Below are 16836 nucleotides of genomic sequence, written 5' to 3'. Positions count from 1 at the left end.
AGTTATATTGAGATTCTTCTCCCTCCCTCCTTCCCCAGTTAGAGTGAGATTCTTCTCCCTCCTTTCTTCCTCAGTTATACTGAGATTCTTCTCCCTCCTCCCTTCCCCAGTTAAAGTGAGATTCTTCTCCCTCCTTCCTTCCTCAGTTATAGTGAGATACTTCTCACTCCTTCCTTCCTCAGTTATAGTGAGATTCTTCTCCCTCTTCCTTCCCAATTATAGTGAGATTCCTCACCCTCCTCCCTTCCCCAGTTATAGTGAGATTCTTCTCCCTCCTTCCTTCCCCAGTTATAGTGAGATTCTTCTCCCTCCTCCCTTCCCCAATTATAGTGAGATTCTTCTCCCTCCTTCCTTCCTCAGTTATAGTGAGAAGCTTCTCCCTCCTTCCTTCCTCAGTTATAGTGAGATTCTTCCCCCTCTTCCTTCCCCAGTTATAGTGAGATTCTTCTCCCTCCTTCCTTCCTCAGTTATATTGAGATTCTTCTCCCTCCTCCCTTCCCCAGTTATAGTGAGATTCTTCTCCCACCTTCCTTCCTCAGTTATAGTGAGATTCTTCTCCCTCAGTCCTTCCTCAGTTATAGTGAGATTCTTCTCCCTCTTCCTTCCGCAGTTATAGTGAGATTCTTCTCCCTCCTCCCTTCCCCAGTTACAGTGAGATTCTTCTCCCTCCTTCCTTCCCCAGTTATAGTGAGATTCTTCTCCCTCCTTCCTTCCTCAGTTATAGTGAGGTTCTTCTCCCTCCTTCCTTCCTCAGTTATAGTAAGATTATTCTCCCTCCTTCCTTCCCCAGTTATAGTGAGATTCTTCTCCCTCCTTCCTTCCTCAGTTATAGTGAGATTCTTCTCCCTCCTTCCTTCCCCAGTTATAGTGAGATTCTTCTCCCTCCTTCCTCAGTTATAGTGAGATTCTTCTCCCTCCTTCCTTCCCCAGTTATAGTGAGATGCTTCTCCCTCCTTCCTTCCCCAGTTATAGTGAGATTTTTCTCCCTCCTTCCTTCCTCAGTTATAGTGAGATTCTTCTCCCTCCTTCCATCCCCAGTTATAGCGAAATTCTTCTCCCTGCTTCCTTCCCCAGTTATAGAGAGATTCTTCTCCCTCCTTCCTTCCCCAGTTATAGTGAGATTCTTCTCCCTCCTTCCTTCCCCAGTTATAGTGAGATTCTTCTCCTTCCTTCCTTCCCCAGTTATAGTGAGGTTCTTCTCCCTCCTTCCTTCCCCAGTTATAGTGAGATTCTTCTCCCTCATTCCTTCCCCAGTTATAGTGAGATTCTTCTGCCTCCTCCCTTCCCCAGTTATAGTGAGATTCTTCTCCCTCCTTCCTTCCTCAGTTATAGTGAGATTCTTCTCCCTCCTTCCTTCCCCAGTTATAGTGAGATTCTTCTCCCTCCTTCCTTCATCAGTTATAGTGAGATTCTTCTCCCTCCTTCATTCCCCAGTTATAGTGAGATTCTTCTCCCTCCTTCCTTCCCCAGTTATAGTGAGATTCTTCTCCCTCCTTCCTCAGTTATAGGGAGATTCTTCTCCCTCCTTCCTTCCCCTGTTATAGAGAGATTCTTCTCCCTCCTTCCTCAGTTATAGTGAGATGCTTCTCCCTCCTTCCTTCCCCAGTTATAGTGAGATTCTTCTCCCTCCTTCCTTCCCCAGTTTTCGTGAGATTCTTCTCCCTCCTTCCTTCCCCAGTTATAGTGAGATTCTTCTCCCTCCTTCCCCAGTTATAGTGAGATTCTTCTCCCTCCTCCCTTCAACAGTTATAGTGAGATTCTTCTCCCTCCTTCCTTCCCCAGTTATAGTGAGATTCTTCTCCCTCCTTCCCCAGTTATAGTGAGATTATTCTCCCTCCTTCCTTCCCCAATTATAGTGAGATTCATCTCCCTCCTTCCTTCCACAGTTATAGTGAGATTCTTCTCCCTCCTTCATTCCCCAGTTATAGTGAGATTCTTCTCCCTCCTTCCTTCCCCAGTTACAGTGAGATTCTTCTTCCTCCTTCCTCAGTTATAGTGAGATTCTTCTCCCTCCTTCCTCAGTTATAGTGAGATTCTTCTCCCTCCTTCCTTCCCCAGTTATAGTGAGATTCTTCTCCCTCCTTCCTCAGTTACAGTGAGATTCTTCTCCCTCCTTCCTTCCCCAGTTATAGTGAGATTCTTCTCCCTCCTTCCTTCCCCAGTTACAGTGAAATTCTTCTCCCTCCTTACTTCCCCAGTTACAGTGAGATTCATCTCCCTCCTTCCTTCCCCAGTTATAGTGAGATTCTTCTCCCTCCTTCCTTCCCCAGTTATAGTGAGATTCTTCTCCCTCCTTCCCCAGTTATAGTGAGATTCTTCTCCCTCCTCCCTTCCCCAGTTATAGTGAGATTCTTCTCCCTCCTTCCTTCCCCAGTTATAGTGAGATTCTTCTCCCGCCTTCCTTCCCCAGTTATAGTGAGATTCTTCTCCCTCCTTCCTTTCCCAGTTATAGTGAGATTCTTCTCCCTCCTTCCTTCCCCAGTTATAGTGAGATTCTTCTCCCTCCTCCCTTCCCCAGTTATAGTGAGATTCTTCTCCCTCCTTCCTTCCCCAGTTATAGTGAGATTCTTCTCCCTCCTTCCTTCCCCAGTTATAGTGAGATTCTTCTCCCTCCTTCCTTCCTCAGTGATAGTGAGATTCTTCTCCCTCCTTCCTTCCCCAGTTACAGTGAGATTCTTCTCCCTCGTTCCACAGTTAGAGTGAGATTCTTCTCCCCCCTACCTTCCCCAGTTATAGTGAGATTCTTCTCCCTCCTTCCTTCCTCAGTTATAGTGCGGTTCTTCTCCCTCCTCCCTTCCCCAGTTATAGTGAGTTTCTTCTCACTCCTTCCTTCCCCAGTTATAGTGAGATTCTTCTCCCTCCTTCCTTCCCCAGTTATAGTGAGATTCTTCTACCTCCTTCCCCAGTTATAGTGAGATTCTTCTCCCTCATTCCTTCCTCAGTTATAGTGAGATTCTTCTCCCTCCTTCCTTCCTCAGTTATAATGAGATTCTTCTCCATCCCTCCTTCCCCAGATATAGTGAGATTCTTCTCCCTCCTTCCTTCCCCAGTTATAGTGAGATTCTTCTCCCTCCTTCCATCCTCAGTTATAGTGAGATTCTTCTCCCTCCCTCCTTCCCCAGTTATAGTGAGATTCATCTCCCTCCTTCCTTCCTCAGTTATAGTGAGATACTTCTCACTCCATCCTTCCTCAGTTATAGTGAGATTCTTCTCCCTCTTCCTTCCCCAGTTATAGTGAGATTCCTCTCCCTCCTCCCATCCCCAGTTATAGTGAGATTCTTCTCCCTCCTTCCTTCCCCAGTTACAGTGAGATTCTTCTCCCTCCTCCCTTCCCCAATTATAGTGAGATTCTTCTCCCTCCTTCGTTCCTCAGTTATAGTGAGAATCTTCTCCCTCCTTCCTTCCTCAGTTATAGTGAGATTCTTCCCCCTCTTCCTTCCCCAGTTATAGTGAGATTCTACTCCCTCCTTCCTTCCTCAGTTATAGTGAGATTCTTCTCCCTCCTCCCTTCCCCAGTTATAGTGAGCTTCTTCTCCCACCTTCCTTCCTCAGTTATAGTGAGATTCTTCTCCCTCCGTCCTTCCTCAGTTATAGTGAGATTCTTCTCCCTCTTCCTTCCCCAGTTATAGTGAGATTCTTCTCCCTCCTCCCTTCCCCAGTTGTAGTGAGATTCTTCTCCCTCCTTCCTTCCCCAGTTACAGGGAGATTCTTCTCCCTCCTTCCTTCCCTAGTTATAGTGAGATTCTTCTCCCTCCTTCCTTCCCAAGTTATAGTGAGATTCTTCTCCCTCCTTCCTTCCTCAGTTATAGTGAGGTTCTTCTCCCTCCTTCCATCCTCAGTTATAGTAAGATTCTTCTCCCTCCTTCCCTCCCCAGTTATAGTGAGATTCTTCTCCCTCCTTCCTTCCTCAGTTATTGTGAGATTCTTCTCCCTCCTTCCTTCCCCAGTTATAGTGAGATTCTTCTCCCTCCTTCCTCAGTTATAGTGAGATTCTTCTCCCTCCTTCCTTCCCCAGTTATAGTGAGATGCTTCTCCCTCCTTCCTTCCCCAGTTATAGTGAGATTTTTCTCCCTCCTTCCTTCCTCAGTTATAGTGAGATTCTTCTCCTTCCTTCCTTCCCCAGTTATAGTGAGGTTCTTCTCCCTCCTTCCTTCCCCAGTTATAGTGAGATTCTTCTCCCTCATTCCTTCCCCAGTTATAGTGAGATTCTTCTGCCTCTTCCCTTCCCCAGTTATATTGAGATTCTTCTCCCTCCTTCCTTCCTCAGTTATAGTGAGATTCTTCTCCCTCCTTCCTTCCCCAGTTATAGTGAGATTCTTCTCCCTCCTTCCTTCATCAGTTATAGTGAGATTCTTCTCCCTCCTTCATTCCCCAGTTATAGTGAGATTCTTCTCCCTCCTTCCTTCCCCAGTTATAGTGAGATTCTTCTCCCTCCTTCCTCAGTTATAGTGAGATTCTTCTCCCTCCTTCCTTCCCCTGTTATAGTGAGATTCTTCTCCCTCCTTCCTCAGTTATAGTGAGATTCTTCTCCCTCCTTCCTTCCCCAGCTATAGTGAGATTCTTCTCCCTCCTTCCTTCCCCAGTTATAGTGAGATTCTTCTCCCTCCTTCCTTCCCCAGTTATAGTGAGATTCTTCTCCATCCTTCCCCAGTTATAGTGAGATTCTTCTCCCTCCTCCCTTCCCCAGTTATAGTGAGATTCTTCTCCCTCCTTCCTTCCCCAGTTATAGTGAGATTCTTCTCCCTCCTTCCCCAGTTATAGTGAGATTATTCTCCCTCCTTCCTTCCCCAGTTATAGTGAGATTCATCTCCCTCCTTCCTTCCACAGTTATAGTGAGATTCTTCTCCCTCCTTCCTTCCCCAGTTATAGTGAGATTCTTCTCTCTCCTTCCTTCCCCAGTTATAGTGAGATTCTTCTCCCTCCTTCCTTCCCCAGTTACAGTGAAATTCTTCTCCCTCCTTTCTTCCCCAGTTATAGTGAGATTCTTCTCCCTCCTTCCTTCCTCAGTTATAGTGAGGTTCTTCCCCCTCTTCCTTTCCCAGTTATAGTGAGATTCTTCTCCCTCCTTCCTTCCTCAGTTATAGTGAGATTCTTCTCCCACCTCCCTTCCCCAGTTATAGTGAGATTCTTCTCCCACCTTCATTCCTCAGTTATAGTGAGATTCTTCTCCCTCCGTCCTTCCTCAGTTATAGTGAGATTCTTCTCCCTCTTCCTTCCGCAGTTATAGTGAGATTCTTCTCCCTCCTCCCTTCCCCAGTTATAGTGAGATTCTTCTCCCTCCTTCCTTCCCCAGTTACAGTGAGATTCTTCTCCCTCCTTCCTTCCCCAGTTATAGTGAGATTCTTCTCCCTTCTTCCTTCCCCAGTTATAGTGAGATTCTTCTCCCTCCTTCCTTCCTCAGTTATAGTGAGGTTCTTCTCCCTCCTTCCTTCCTCAGCTATAGCAAGGTTCTTCTCCCTCCTTCCTTCACCAGTTTTAGTGAGATTCTTCTCCCTCCTTCCTTCCTCAGTTATAGTGAGATTCTTCTCCCTCCTTCCTTCCCCAGTTATAGTGAGATTCTTCTCCCTCCTTCCTCAGTTATAGTGAGATTCTTCTCCCTCCTTCCTCAGTTATAGTGAGAATTCTTCTCCCTCCTTCCTTCCCCTGTTATAGTGAGATTCTTCTCCCTCCTTCCTCAGTTATAGTGAGATTCTTCTCCCTCCTTCCTTCCCCAGTTATAGTGAGATTCTTCTCCATCCTTCCATCCCCAGTTATAGTGAGATTCCTCTCCTTCCTTCCTTCCCCAGTTATAGTGAGGTTCTTCTCCCTCCTTCCCCAGTTATAGTGAGATTCTTCTCCCTCCTCCCTTCCCCAGTTATAGTGAGATTCTTCTCACTCCTTCCTTCCCCAGTTATAGTGAGATTCTTCTCCCTCTTTCCCCAGTTATAGTGAGATTATTCTCCCTCCTTCCTCCCCAGTTATAGTGAGATTCATCTCCCTCCTTCCTTCCCCAGTTATAGTGAGGTTCTTCTCCCTCCTTCCTTCCCCAGTTATAGTGAGATTCTTCTCCCTCATTCCTTCCCCAGTTATAGTGAGATTCTTCTGCCTCCTCCCTTCCCCAGTTATAGTGAGATTCTTCTACCTCCTTCCTTCCTCAGTTATAGTGAGATTCTTCTCCCTCCTTCATTCCCCAGTTATAGTGAGATTCTTCTCCCTCCTTCCTTCCCCAGTTATAGTGAGATTCTTCTCCCTCCTTCCTCAGTTATAGTGAGATTCTTCTCCCTCCTTCCTTCCCCTGTTATAGTGAGATTCTTCTCCCTCCTTCCTCAGTTATAGTGAGATTCTTCTCCCTCCTTCCTTCCCCAGTTCTAGTGAGATTTTTCTCCCTCCTTCCTTCCCCAGTTATAGTGAGATTCTTCTCCCTCCTTCCTTCCCCAGTTATAGTGAGATTCTTCTCTTTCCTTCCCCAGTTATAGTGAGATTCTTCTCCCTCCTCCCTTCCCCAGTTATAGTGAGATTCTTCTCCCTCCTTCCTTCCCCAGTTATCGTGAGATTCTTCTCCCTCCTTCCCCAGTTATAGTGAGATTATTCTCCCTCCTTCCTTCCCCAGTTATAGTGAGATTCATCTCCCTCCTTCCTTCCCCAGTTGTAGTGAGATGCTTCTCCCTCCTTCCTTCCCCAGTTATAGTGAGATTCTTCTCCCTCCTTCCTCAGTTATAGTGAGATTCTTCTCCCTCCTTCCTCAGTTATAGTGAGATTCTTCTCCCTCCTTCCTTCCCCAGATATAGTGAGATTCTTCTCCCTCCTTCCTCAGTTACAGTGAGATTCTTCTCCCTCCTTCCTTCCCCAGTTATAGTGAGATTCTTCTCCCTCCTTCTTTCCCCAGTTACAGTGAAATTCTTCTCCCTCCTTACTTCCCCAGTTACAGTGAAATTCTTCTCCCTCCTTCCTTCCCCAGTTATAGTGAGATTCTTCTCCCTCATTCCTTCCTCAGTTATAGTGAGATTCTTCTCACTCCTCCCTTCCCCAGTTATAGTGAGATTCTTCTCCCTCCTTCCTTCCTCAGTTATATTGAGATTCTTCTCCCTCCTTCCGTCCTCAGTTATAGTGAGATTCTTCTCCCTCTTCCTTCCCCAGTTATAGTGAGATTCTTCTCCTTCCTCCCTTCCCCTGTTATAGTGAGACTCTTCTCCCTCCTTCCTTCCTCAGTTATAGTGAGATTCTTCTCCCTCCTTCCTTCCTCAGTTATAGTGAGATTATTCTCCCTCCTTCCTTCCCCAGTTATAGTGAGATTCTTCTCCCTACTTCCTTCCTCAGTTATAGTGAGATTCTTCTCCCTCCTTCCTTCCCCAGTTATAGTGAGATTCTTCTCCCTCCTTCCTTCCCAAGTTATTGTGAGATTCTTCTCCCTCCATCCTTCCTCAGTTATAGTGAGATTCTTCTCCCTCCTTCCTTCCCCAGTTATAGTGAGATTCTTCTCCCTCCTTCCTCCCCCAGTTATAGTGAGATTCTTCTCCCTCCTTCCTTCCCCAGTTATAGTGAGATTCTTCTCCCTCCTTCCTTCCCCAGTTATAGTGAGATTCTTCTCCCTCATTCCTTCCCCAGTTATAGTGAGATTCTTTACCCTCCTCCCTTCCTCAGTTATAGTGAGATTCTTCTCCCTCCTTCCTTCCTCAGTTATAGTGAGGTTCTTCTCCCTCCTCCCTTCCCCAGTTATAGTGAGATTCTTCTCCCTACTTCCTTGCACAGCTATAGTGAGATTCTTCTGCCTCCTTCCTTCCCCAGTTATAGTGAGATTCTTCTCCCTCCTTCCTTCCCCAGTTATAGTGAGATTCTTCTCCCTCCTTCCTTCCCCAGTTATAGTGAGAGTCTTCTCCCTCCTTCCTACCCCAGTTATAGTGAGATTCTTCTCCCTCCTTCCTTCCCCAGTTATAGTGAGATTCTTCTCCCTCCTCCCTTCCCCAGTTATAGTGAGATTCTTCTCCCTCCTTCCTTCCCCAGTTATAGTGAGATTCTTCTCCCTCCTTCCTTCCACAGTTATAGTGAGATTCTTCTCGCTCCCTCTTTCCCCAGTTATAGTGAGATTCTTCTCCCTCCTTCCTTCCTCAGTTATAGTGAGATTCTTCTCCCTCCTTCCTTCCCCAGTTATAGTGAGATTTTTCTCCCTCCTTCCTCAGTTATAGTGAGATTCTTCTCCCTCCTACCTTCCCCAGTTATAGTGAGATTCTTCTCCCTCCTTCCTTCCTCAGTTATAGTGAGATTCTTCTCCCTCCTCCCTTCCCCAGTTATAGTGAGATTCTTCTCCCCCCTTCCTTCCCCAGTTATAGTGAGATTCTTCTCCCTCCTTCCTTCCCCAGTTATACTGAGATTCTTCTCCCTCCTTCCTTCCCCAGTTATGGTGAGATTCTTCTCCCCCCTTCCTTCCCCAGTTATAGTGAAATTCTTCTCCCTCCTCCCTTCCCCAGTTATAGTGAGATTCTTCTCCCTCCTTCCTTCCCCAGTTATAGTGAGATTCTTCTCCCTCCTTCCTTCCCCAGTTATAGTGAGTTTCTTCTCCCTCCCTCTTTCCCCAGTTATATTGAGATTCTTCTCCCTCTTTCCTTCCTCAGTTGTTGTGAGATTCTTCTCCCTCCTTCCTTCCCCAGTTATAGTGAGAGTCTTCTCGCTCCTTCCTCAGTTATAGTGAGATTCTTCTCCCTCCTACCTTCCCCTGTTATAGTGAGATTCTTCTCCCTCCTTCCTTCCTCAGTTATAGTGAGATTCTTCTCCCTCCTCCCTTCCCCAGTTATAGTGAGATTCTTCTCCCTCCTTCCTTCGTCAGTTATAGTGAGATTCTTCTCCCTCCTTCCTTCCCCAGTTATAGTGAGATTCTTCTCCCTCCTTCCTTCCCCAGTTATAGTGAGATTCTTCTCCCTCCTCCTTTCCCCAGTTATAGTGAGATTCTTCACCCTCCTTCCTTCCCCAGTACAGTGAAATTCTTCTCCCTCCTTCCTCAGTTATAGTGACATTCTTCTCCCTCCTTCCTTCCCCAGTTGTAGTGAGATTCTTCTCACTCCTTCCTTCCCCAGTTATAATGAGACTCTTCTCCCTCCTTCCTTCCTCAGTTATAGTGAGATTCTTCTCCCTTCTTCCTTCCTCAGTTATAGTGACATTCTTCTCCCTCCTTCCTTCCCCAGTTGTAGTGAGATTCTTCTCACTCCTTCCTTCCCCAGTTATAATGAGACTCTTCTCCCTCCTTCCTTCCTCAGTTATAGTGAGATTCTTCTCCCTCCTTCCTTCCCCAGTTATAGTGAGATTCTTCTCCCTCCTTCCCCAGTTATAGTGAGATTCTTCTCCCTCCTTCCTTCCTCCGTTATAGTGAGATTCTTCTCCCTCCTTCCTTCCTCAGTTATAGTGAGATTCTTCTCCCTCCTTCCTTCCTCGGTTATAGTGAGATTCTTCTCCCTCCTTCCTTCCTCAGTTGTAGTGAGATTATTCTCCCTCCTTCCTTCCTCAGTTATAGTGAGATTCTTCTCCCTCCTTCCTTCCCCAGTTATAGTGAGATTCTTCTCCCTCCTTCCTTCCTCAGTTATAGTGAGATTCTTCTCCCTCCTTCCTTCCCCAGTTATAGTGAGATTCTTCTCCCTCCTTCCTTCCCCAGTTATAGTGAGATTCTTCTCCCTCCTCCCTTCCTCAGTTATAGTGAGATTCTTCTCCCTCCTTCCTTCCCCCGTTATAGTGAGATTCTTCTCCCTCCTTCCCCAGTTATAGTGAGATTCTTCTCCCTCCTTCCTTCCCCAGTTATAATGAGATTCGTCTCCCTCCTTCCTTCCCCAGTTTTAATGAGATTCTTCTCCCTCCTTCCTTCCTCAGTTAAAGTGAGATTCTTCTCCCTCATTCCTTCCTCAGTTATAGTGAGATTCTTCTCCCTCCTTCCTTCCCCAGTTATAGTGAGATTCTTCTCCCTCCTTCCTTCCTCAGTTATAGTGAGATTCTTCTCCCTCCTTCCTTCCTCAGTTATAGTGAGATTCTTCTCCCTCCTTCCTTCCCCAGTTATAGTGAGATTCTTCTCCCTCCTGCCCCAGTTATAGTGAGATTCTTCTCCCTCCTTCCTTCCTCAGTTATAGTGAGATTCTTCTCCCTCCTTCCTTCCCCAGTTATAGTGAGATTCTTCTCCCTCCTTCCTTCCCCAGTTATAGTAAGATTCTTCTCCCTCCTCCCTTCCTCAGTTATAGTGAGGTTCTTCTCCCTCCTTCCTTCCCCAGTTATAGTGAGATTATTCTCCCTACATCCCCAGTTATAGTGAGATTCTTCTTCCTCCTTCCTTCCCCAGTTATAGTGAGATTCTTCTCCCTCCTTCCTTCCCCAGTTAGAATGAGATTCTTCTCACTCCTTCCTTCCCCAGTTATTGTGAGATTCTTCTCCCTCCTTCCTTCCTCAGTTAAAGTGAGATTCTTCTCCCTCCTTCCTTCCTCAGTTATAGTGAGATTCTTCTCCCTCCTTCCTTCCCCAGTTATAGTGAGATTCTTCTCCCTCCTTCCTTCCCCAGTTATAGTGAGATTCTTCTCCCTCCTTCCTTCCCCAGTTATAGTGAGATTCTTCTCCCTCCTTCCTTCCCCAGTTATAGTGAGATTCTTCTCCCTCCTTCCTTCCCCAGTTATAGTGAGATTCTTCTCCCTCCACCATTCCCCAGTTATAATGAGATTCTTCTCCCTCCTTCCTTCCTCAGTTATAGTGAGATTCTTCTCCCTCCCTACTTCCCCAGTTATAGTGAGATTCTTCTCCCTCCGTCCTTCCTCAGTTATAGTGAGATTCTTCTCCCTCTTCCTTCCGCAGTTATAGTGAGATTCTTCTCCCTCCTCCCTTCCCCAGTTATAGTGAGATTCTTCTCCCTCCTTCCTTCCCCAGTTACAGTGAGATTCTTCTCCCTCCTTCCTTCCCCAGTTATAGTGAGATTCTTCTCCCTTCTTCCTTCCCCAGTTATAGTGAGATTCTTCTCCCTCCTTCCTTCCTCAGTTATAGTGAGGTTCTTCTCCCTCCTTCCTTCCTCAGCTATAGCAAGGTTCTTCTCCCTCCTTCCTTCACCAGTTATAGTGAGATTCTTCTCCCTCCTTCCTTCCTCAGTTATAGTGAGATTCTTCTCCCTCCTTCCTTCCCCAGTTATAGTGAGATTCTTCTCCCTCCTTCCTCAGTTATAGTGAGATTCTTCTCCCTCCTTCCTCAGTTATAGTGAGAATTCTTCTCCCTCCTTCCTTCCCCTGTTATAGTGAGATTCTTCTCCCTCCTTCCTCAGTTATAGTGTGATTCTTCTCCCTCCTTCCTTCCCCAGTTATAGTGAGATTCTTCTCCATCCTTCCATCCCCAGTTATAGTGAGATTCCTCTCCTTCCTTCCTTCCCCAGTTATAGTGAGGTTCTTCTCCCTCCTTCCCCAGTTATAGTGAGATTCTTCTCCCTCCTCCCTTCCCCAGTTATAGTGAGATTCTTCTCACTCCTTCCTTCCCCAGTTATAGTGAGATTCTTCTCCCTCTTTCCCCAGTTATAGTGAGATTATTCTCCCTCCTTCCTCCCCAGTTATAGTGAGATTCATCTCCCTCCTTCCTTCCCCAGTTGTAGTGAGGTTCTTCTCCCTCCTTCCTTCCCCAGTTATAGTGAGATTCTTCTCCCTCATTCCTTCCCCAGTTATAGTGAGATTCTTCTGCCTCCTCCCTTCCCCAGTTATAGTGAGATTCTTCTACCTCCTTCCTTCCTCAGTTATAGTGAGATTCTTCTCCCTCCTTCATTCCCCAGTTATAGTGAGATTCTTCTCCCTCCTTCCTTCCCCAGTTATAGTGAGATTCTTCTCCCTCCTTCCTCAGTTATAGTGAGATTCTTCTCCCTCCTTCCTTCCCCTGTTATAGTGAGATTCTTCTCCCTCCTTCCTCAGTTATAGTGAGATTCTTCTCCCTCCTTCCTTCCCCATGTTCTAGTGAGATTTTTCTCCCTCCTTCCTTCCCCAGTTATAGTGAGATTCTTCTCCCTCCTTCCTTCCCCAGTTATAGTGAGATTCTTCTCTTTCCTTCCCCAGTTATAGTGAGATTCTTCTCCCTCCTCCCTTCCCCAGTTATAGTGAGATTCTTCTCCCTCCTTCCTTCCCCAGTTATCGTGAGATTCTTCTCCCTCCTTCCCCAGTTATAGTGAGATTATTCTCCCTCCTTCCTTCCCCAGTTATAGTGAGATTCATCTCCCTCCTTCCTTCCCCAGTTGTAGTGAGATGCTTCTCCCTCCTTCCTTCCCCAGTTATAGTGAGATTCTTCTCCCTCCTTCCTCAGTTATAGTGAGATTCTTCACCCTCCTTCCTCAGTTATAGTGAGATTCTTCTCCCTCCTTCCTTCCCCAGATATAGTGAGATTCTTCTCCCTCCTTCCTCAGTTACAGTGAGATTCTTCTCCCTCCTTCCTTCCCCAGTTATAGTGAGATTCTTCTCCCTCCTTCTTTCCCCAGTTACAGTGAAATTCTTCTCCCTCCTTACTTCCCCAGTTACAGTGAAATTCTTCTCCCTCCTTCCTTCCCCAGTTATAGTGAGATTCTTCTCCCTCAATCCTTCCTCAGTTATAGTGAGGTTCTTCTCACTCCTCCCTTCCCCAGTTATAGTGAGATTCTTCTCCCTCCTTCCTTCCTCAGTTATATTGAGATTCTTCTCCCTCCTTCCGTCCTCAGTTATAGTGAGATTCTTCTCCCTCTTCCTTCCCCAGTTATAGTGAGATTCTTCTCCTTCCTCCCTTCCCCTGTTATAGTGAGACTCTTCTCCCTCCTTCCTTCCTCAGTTATAGTGAGATTCTTCTCCCTCCTTCCTTCCTCAGTTATAGTGAGATTATTCTCCCTCCTTCCTTCCCCAGTTATAGTGAGATTCTTCTCCCTACTTCCTTCCTCAGTTATAGTGAGATTCTTCTCCCTCCTTCCTTCCCCAGTTATAGTGAGATTCTTCTCCCTCCTTCCTTCCCAAGTTATTGTGAGATTCTTCTCCCTCCATCCTTCCTCAGTTATAGTGAGATTCTTCTCCCTCCTTCCTTCCCCAGTTATAGTGAGATTCTTCTCCCTCCTTCCTCCCCCAGTTATAGTGAGATTCTTCTCCCTCCTTCCTTCCCCAGTTATAGTGAGATTCTTCTCCCTCCTTCCTTCCCCAGTTATAGTGAGATTCTTCTCCCTCATTCCTTCCCCAGTTATAGTGAGATTCTTTACCCTCCTCCCTTCCTCAGTTATAGTGAGATTCTTCTCCCTCCTTCCTTCCTCAGTTATAGTGAGGTTCTTCTCCCTCCTCCCTTCCCCAGTTATAGTGAGATTCTTCTCCCTACTTCCTTGCACAGCTATAGTGAGATTCTTCTCCCTCCTTCCTTCCCCAGTTATAGTGAGATTCTTCTCCCTCCTTCCTTCCCCAGTTATAGTGAGATTCTTCTCCCTCCTTCCTTCCCCAGTTGTAGTGAGAGTCTTCTCCCTCCTTCCTACCCCAGTTATAGTGAGATTCTTCTCCCTCCTTCCTTCCCCAGTTATAGTGAGATTCTTCTCCCTCCTCCCTTCCCCAGTTATAGTGAGATTCTTCTCCCTCCTTCCTTCCCCAGTTATAGTGAGATTCTTCTCCCTCCTTCCTTCCACAGTTATAGTGAGATTCTTCTCGCTCCCTCTTTCCCCAGTTATAGTGAGATTCTTCTCCCTCCTTCCTTCCTCAGTTATAGTGAGATTCTTCTCCCTCCTTCCTTCCCCAGTTATAGTGAGATTTTTCTCCCTCCTTCCTCAGTTATAGTGAGATTCTTCTCCCTCCTACCTTCCCCAGTTATAGTGAGATTCTTCTCCCTCCTTCCTTCCTCAGTTATAGTGAGATTCTTCTCCCTCCTCCCTTCCCCAGTTATAGTGAGATTCTTCTCCCCCCTTCCTTCCCCAGTTATAGTGAGATTCTTCTCCCTCCTTCCTTCCCCAGTTATACTGAGATTCTTCTCCCTCCTTCCTTCCCCAGTTATGGTGAGATTCTTCTCCCCCCTTCCTTCCCCAGTTATAGTGAAATTCTTCTCCCTCCTCCCTTCCCCAGTTATAGTGAGATTCTTCTCCCTCCTTCCTTCCCCAGTTATAGTGAGATTCTTCTCCCTCCTTCCTTCCCCAGTTATAGTGAGTTTCTTCTCCCTCCCTCTTTCCCCAGTTATATTGAGATTCTTCTCCCTCTTTCCTTCCTCAGTTGTTGTGAGATTCTTCTCCCTCCTTCCTTCCCCAGTTATAGTGAGAGTCTTCTCGCTCCTTCCTCAGTTATAGTGAGATTCTTCTCCCTCCTACCTTCCCCTGTTATAGTGAGATTCTTCTCCCTCCTTCCTTCCTCAGTTATAGTGAGATTCTTCTCACTCCTCCCTTCCCCAGTTATAGTGAGATTCTTCTCCCTCCTTCCTTCGTCAGTTATAGTGAGATTCTTCTCCCTCCTTCCTTCCCCAGTTATAGTGAGATTCTTCTCCCTCCTTCCTTCCCCAGTTATAGTGAGATTCTTCTCCCTCCTCCTTTCCCCAGTTATAGTGAGATTCTTCACCCTCCTTCCTTCCCCAGTACAGTGAAATTCTTCTCCCTCCTTCCTCAGTTATAGTGACATTCTTCTCCCTCCTTCCTTCCCCAGTTGTAGTGAGATTCTTCTCACTCCTTCCTTCCCCAGTTATAATGAGACTCTTCTCCCTCCTTCCTTCCTCAGTTATAGTGAGATTCTTCTCCCTTCTTCCTTCCTCAGTTATAGTGAGATTATTCTCCCTCCTTCCTTCCCCAGTTATAGTGAGATTCTTCTCCCTCCTTCCTTCCTCAGTTATAGTGAGATTCTTCTCCCTCCTTCCTTCCCCAGTTATAGTGAGATTCTTCTCCCTCCTTCCCCAGTTATAGTGAGATTCTTCTCCCTCCTTCCTTCCTCCGTTATAGTGAGATTCTTCTCCCTCCTTCCTTCCTCAGTTATAGTGAGATTCTTCTCCCTCCTTCCTTCCTCGGTTATAGTGAGATTCTTCTCCCTCCTTCCTTCCTCAGTTGTAGTGAGATTATTCTCCCTCCTTCCTTCCTCAGTTATAGTGAGATTCTTCTCCCTCCTTCCTTCCCCAGTTATAGTGAGATTCTTCTCCCTCCTTCCTTCCTCAGTTATAGTGAGATTCTTCTCCCTCCTTCCTTCCCCAGTTATAGTGAGATTCTTCTCCCTCCTTCCTTCCCCAGTTATAGTGAGATTCTTCTCCCTCCTCCCTTCCTCAGTTATAGTGAGATTCTTCTCCCTCCTTCCTTCCCCCGTTATAGTGAGATTCTTCTCCCTCCTTCCCCAGTTATAGTGAGATTCTTCTCCCTCCTTCCTTCCCCAGTTATAATGAGATTCGTCTCCCTCCTTCCTTCCCCAGTTTTAATGAGATTCTTCTCCCTCCTTCCTTCCTCAGTTAAAGTGAGATTCTTCTCCCTCATTCCTTCCTCAGTTATAGTGAGATTCTTCTCCCTCCTTCCTTCCCCAGTTATAGTGAGATTCTTCTCCCTCCTTCCTTCCTCAGTTATAGTGAGATTCTTCTCCCTCCTTCCTTCCTCAGTTATAGTGAGATTCTTCTCCCTCCTTCCTTCCCCAGTTATAGTGAGATTCTTCTCCCTCCTGCCCCAGTTATAGTGAGATTCTTCTCCCTCCTTCCTTCCTCAGTTATAGTGAGATTCTTCTCCCTCCTTCCTTCCCCAGTTATAGTGAGATTCTTCTCCCTCCTTCCTTCCCCAGTTATAGTGAGATTCTTCTCCCTCCTCCCTTCCTCAGTTATAGTGAGGTTCTTCTCCCTCCTTCCTTCCCCAGTTATAGTGAGATTATTCTCCCTACATCCCCAGTTATAGTGAGATTCTTCTTCCTCCTTCCTTCCCCAGTTATAGTGAGATTCTTCTCCCTCCTTCCTTCCCCAGTTAGAATGAGATTCTTCTCACTCCTTCCTTCCCCAGTTATTGTGAGATTCTTCTCCCTCCTTCCTTCCTCAGTTAAAGTGAGATTCTTCTCCCTCCTTCCTTCCTCAGTTATAGTGAGATTCTTCTCCCTCCTTCCTTCCCCAGTTATAGTGAGATTCTTCTCCCTCCTTCCTTCCCCAGTTATAGTGAGATTCTTCTCCCTCCTTCCTTCCCCAGTTATAGTGAGATTCTTCTCCCTCCTTCCTTCCCCAGTTATAGTGAGATTCTTCTCCCTCCTTCCTTCCCCAGTTATAGTGAGATTCTTCTCCCTCCACCATTCCCCAGTTATAATGAGATTCTTCTCCCTCCTTCCTTCCTCAGTTATAGTGAGATTCTTCTCCCTCCCTACTTCCCCAGTTATAGTGAGATTCTTCTCCCTCCTTCCTTCCCCAGTTATAGTGAGATTCTTCTCCCTCCTCCCTTCCCCAGTTATAGTGAGATTCTTCTCCCTCCTTCCTTCCCCAGTTATAGTGAGATTCTCTCCCTCCTTCCTTCCACAGTTATCGTGAGATTCTTCTCACTCCTTCCTTCCCCAGCTTTAGTGAGATTCTTCTCCCTCCGTCCTTCCTCAGTTATAGTGAGATTCTTCTCCCTCCTTCCTTCCCCAGTTATAGTGAGATTCTTCTCCCTCCTTCCTTCCCCAGTTATAGTGAAATTCTTCTCCCTCCTTCCTTCCTCAGTTATAGTGAGATTCTTCTCCCTCCTTCCTTCTCCAGTTATAGTGAGATTCTCTCCCTCCTTCCTTCCTCAGTTATAGTGAGATTCTTCTCCCTCCTTCCTTCCCCAGCTTTCGTGAGATTCTTCTCCCTCCTTCCTTCCTCAGTTATAGTGAGATTCTTCTCCCTCCTTCCTTCCCCAGTTATAGTGAGATTCTTCTCCCTCCTTCCTTCCCCAGTTAGAGTGAGATTCTTCTCCCTCCTTCCTTCCTCAGT

This window comes from Somniosus microcephalus, chromosome 10, assembly GCF_052327205.1.
Source record: "Somniosus microcephalus isolate GS21.2 chromosome 10, FLI_Smic_1.0, whole genome shotgun sequence".
Classification (NCBI taxonomy): Eukaryota; Metazoa; Chordata; class Chondrichthyes; order Squaliformes; family Somniosidae; genus Somniosus; species Somniosus microcephalus.
This window is presented reverse-complemented; position numbering follows the sequence as displayed.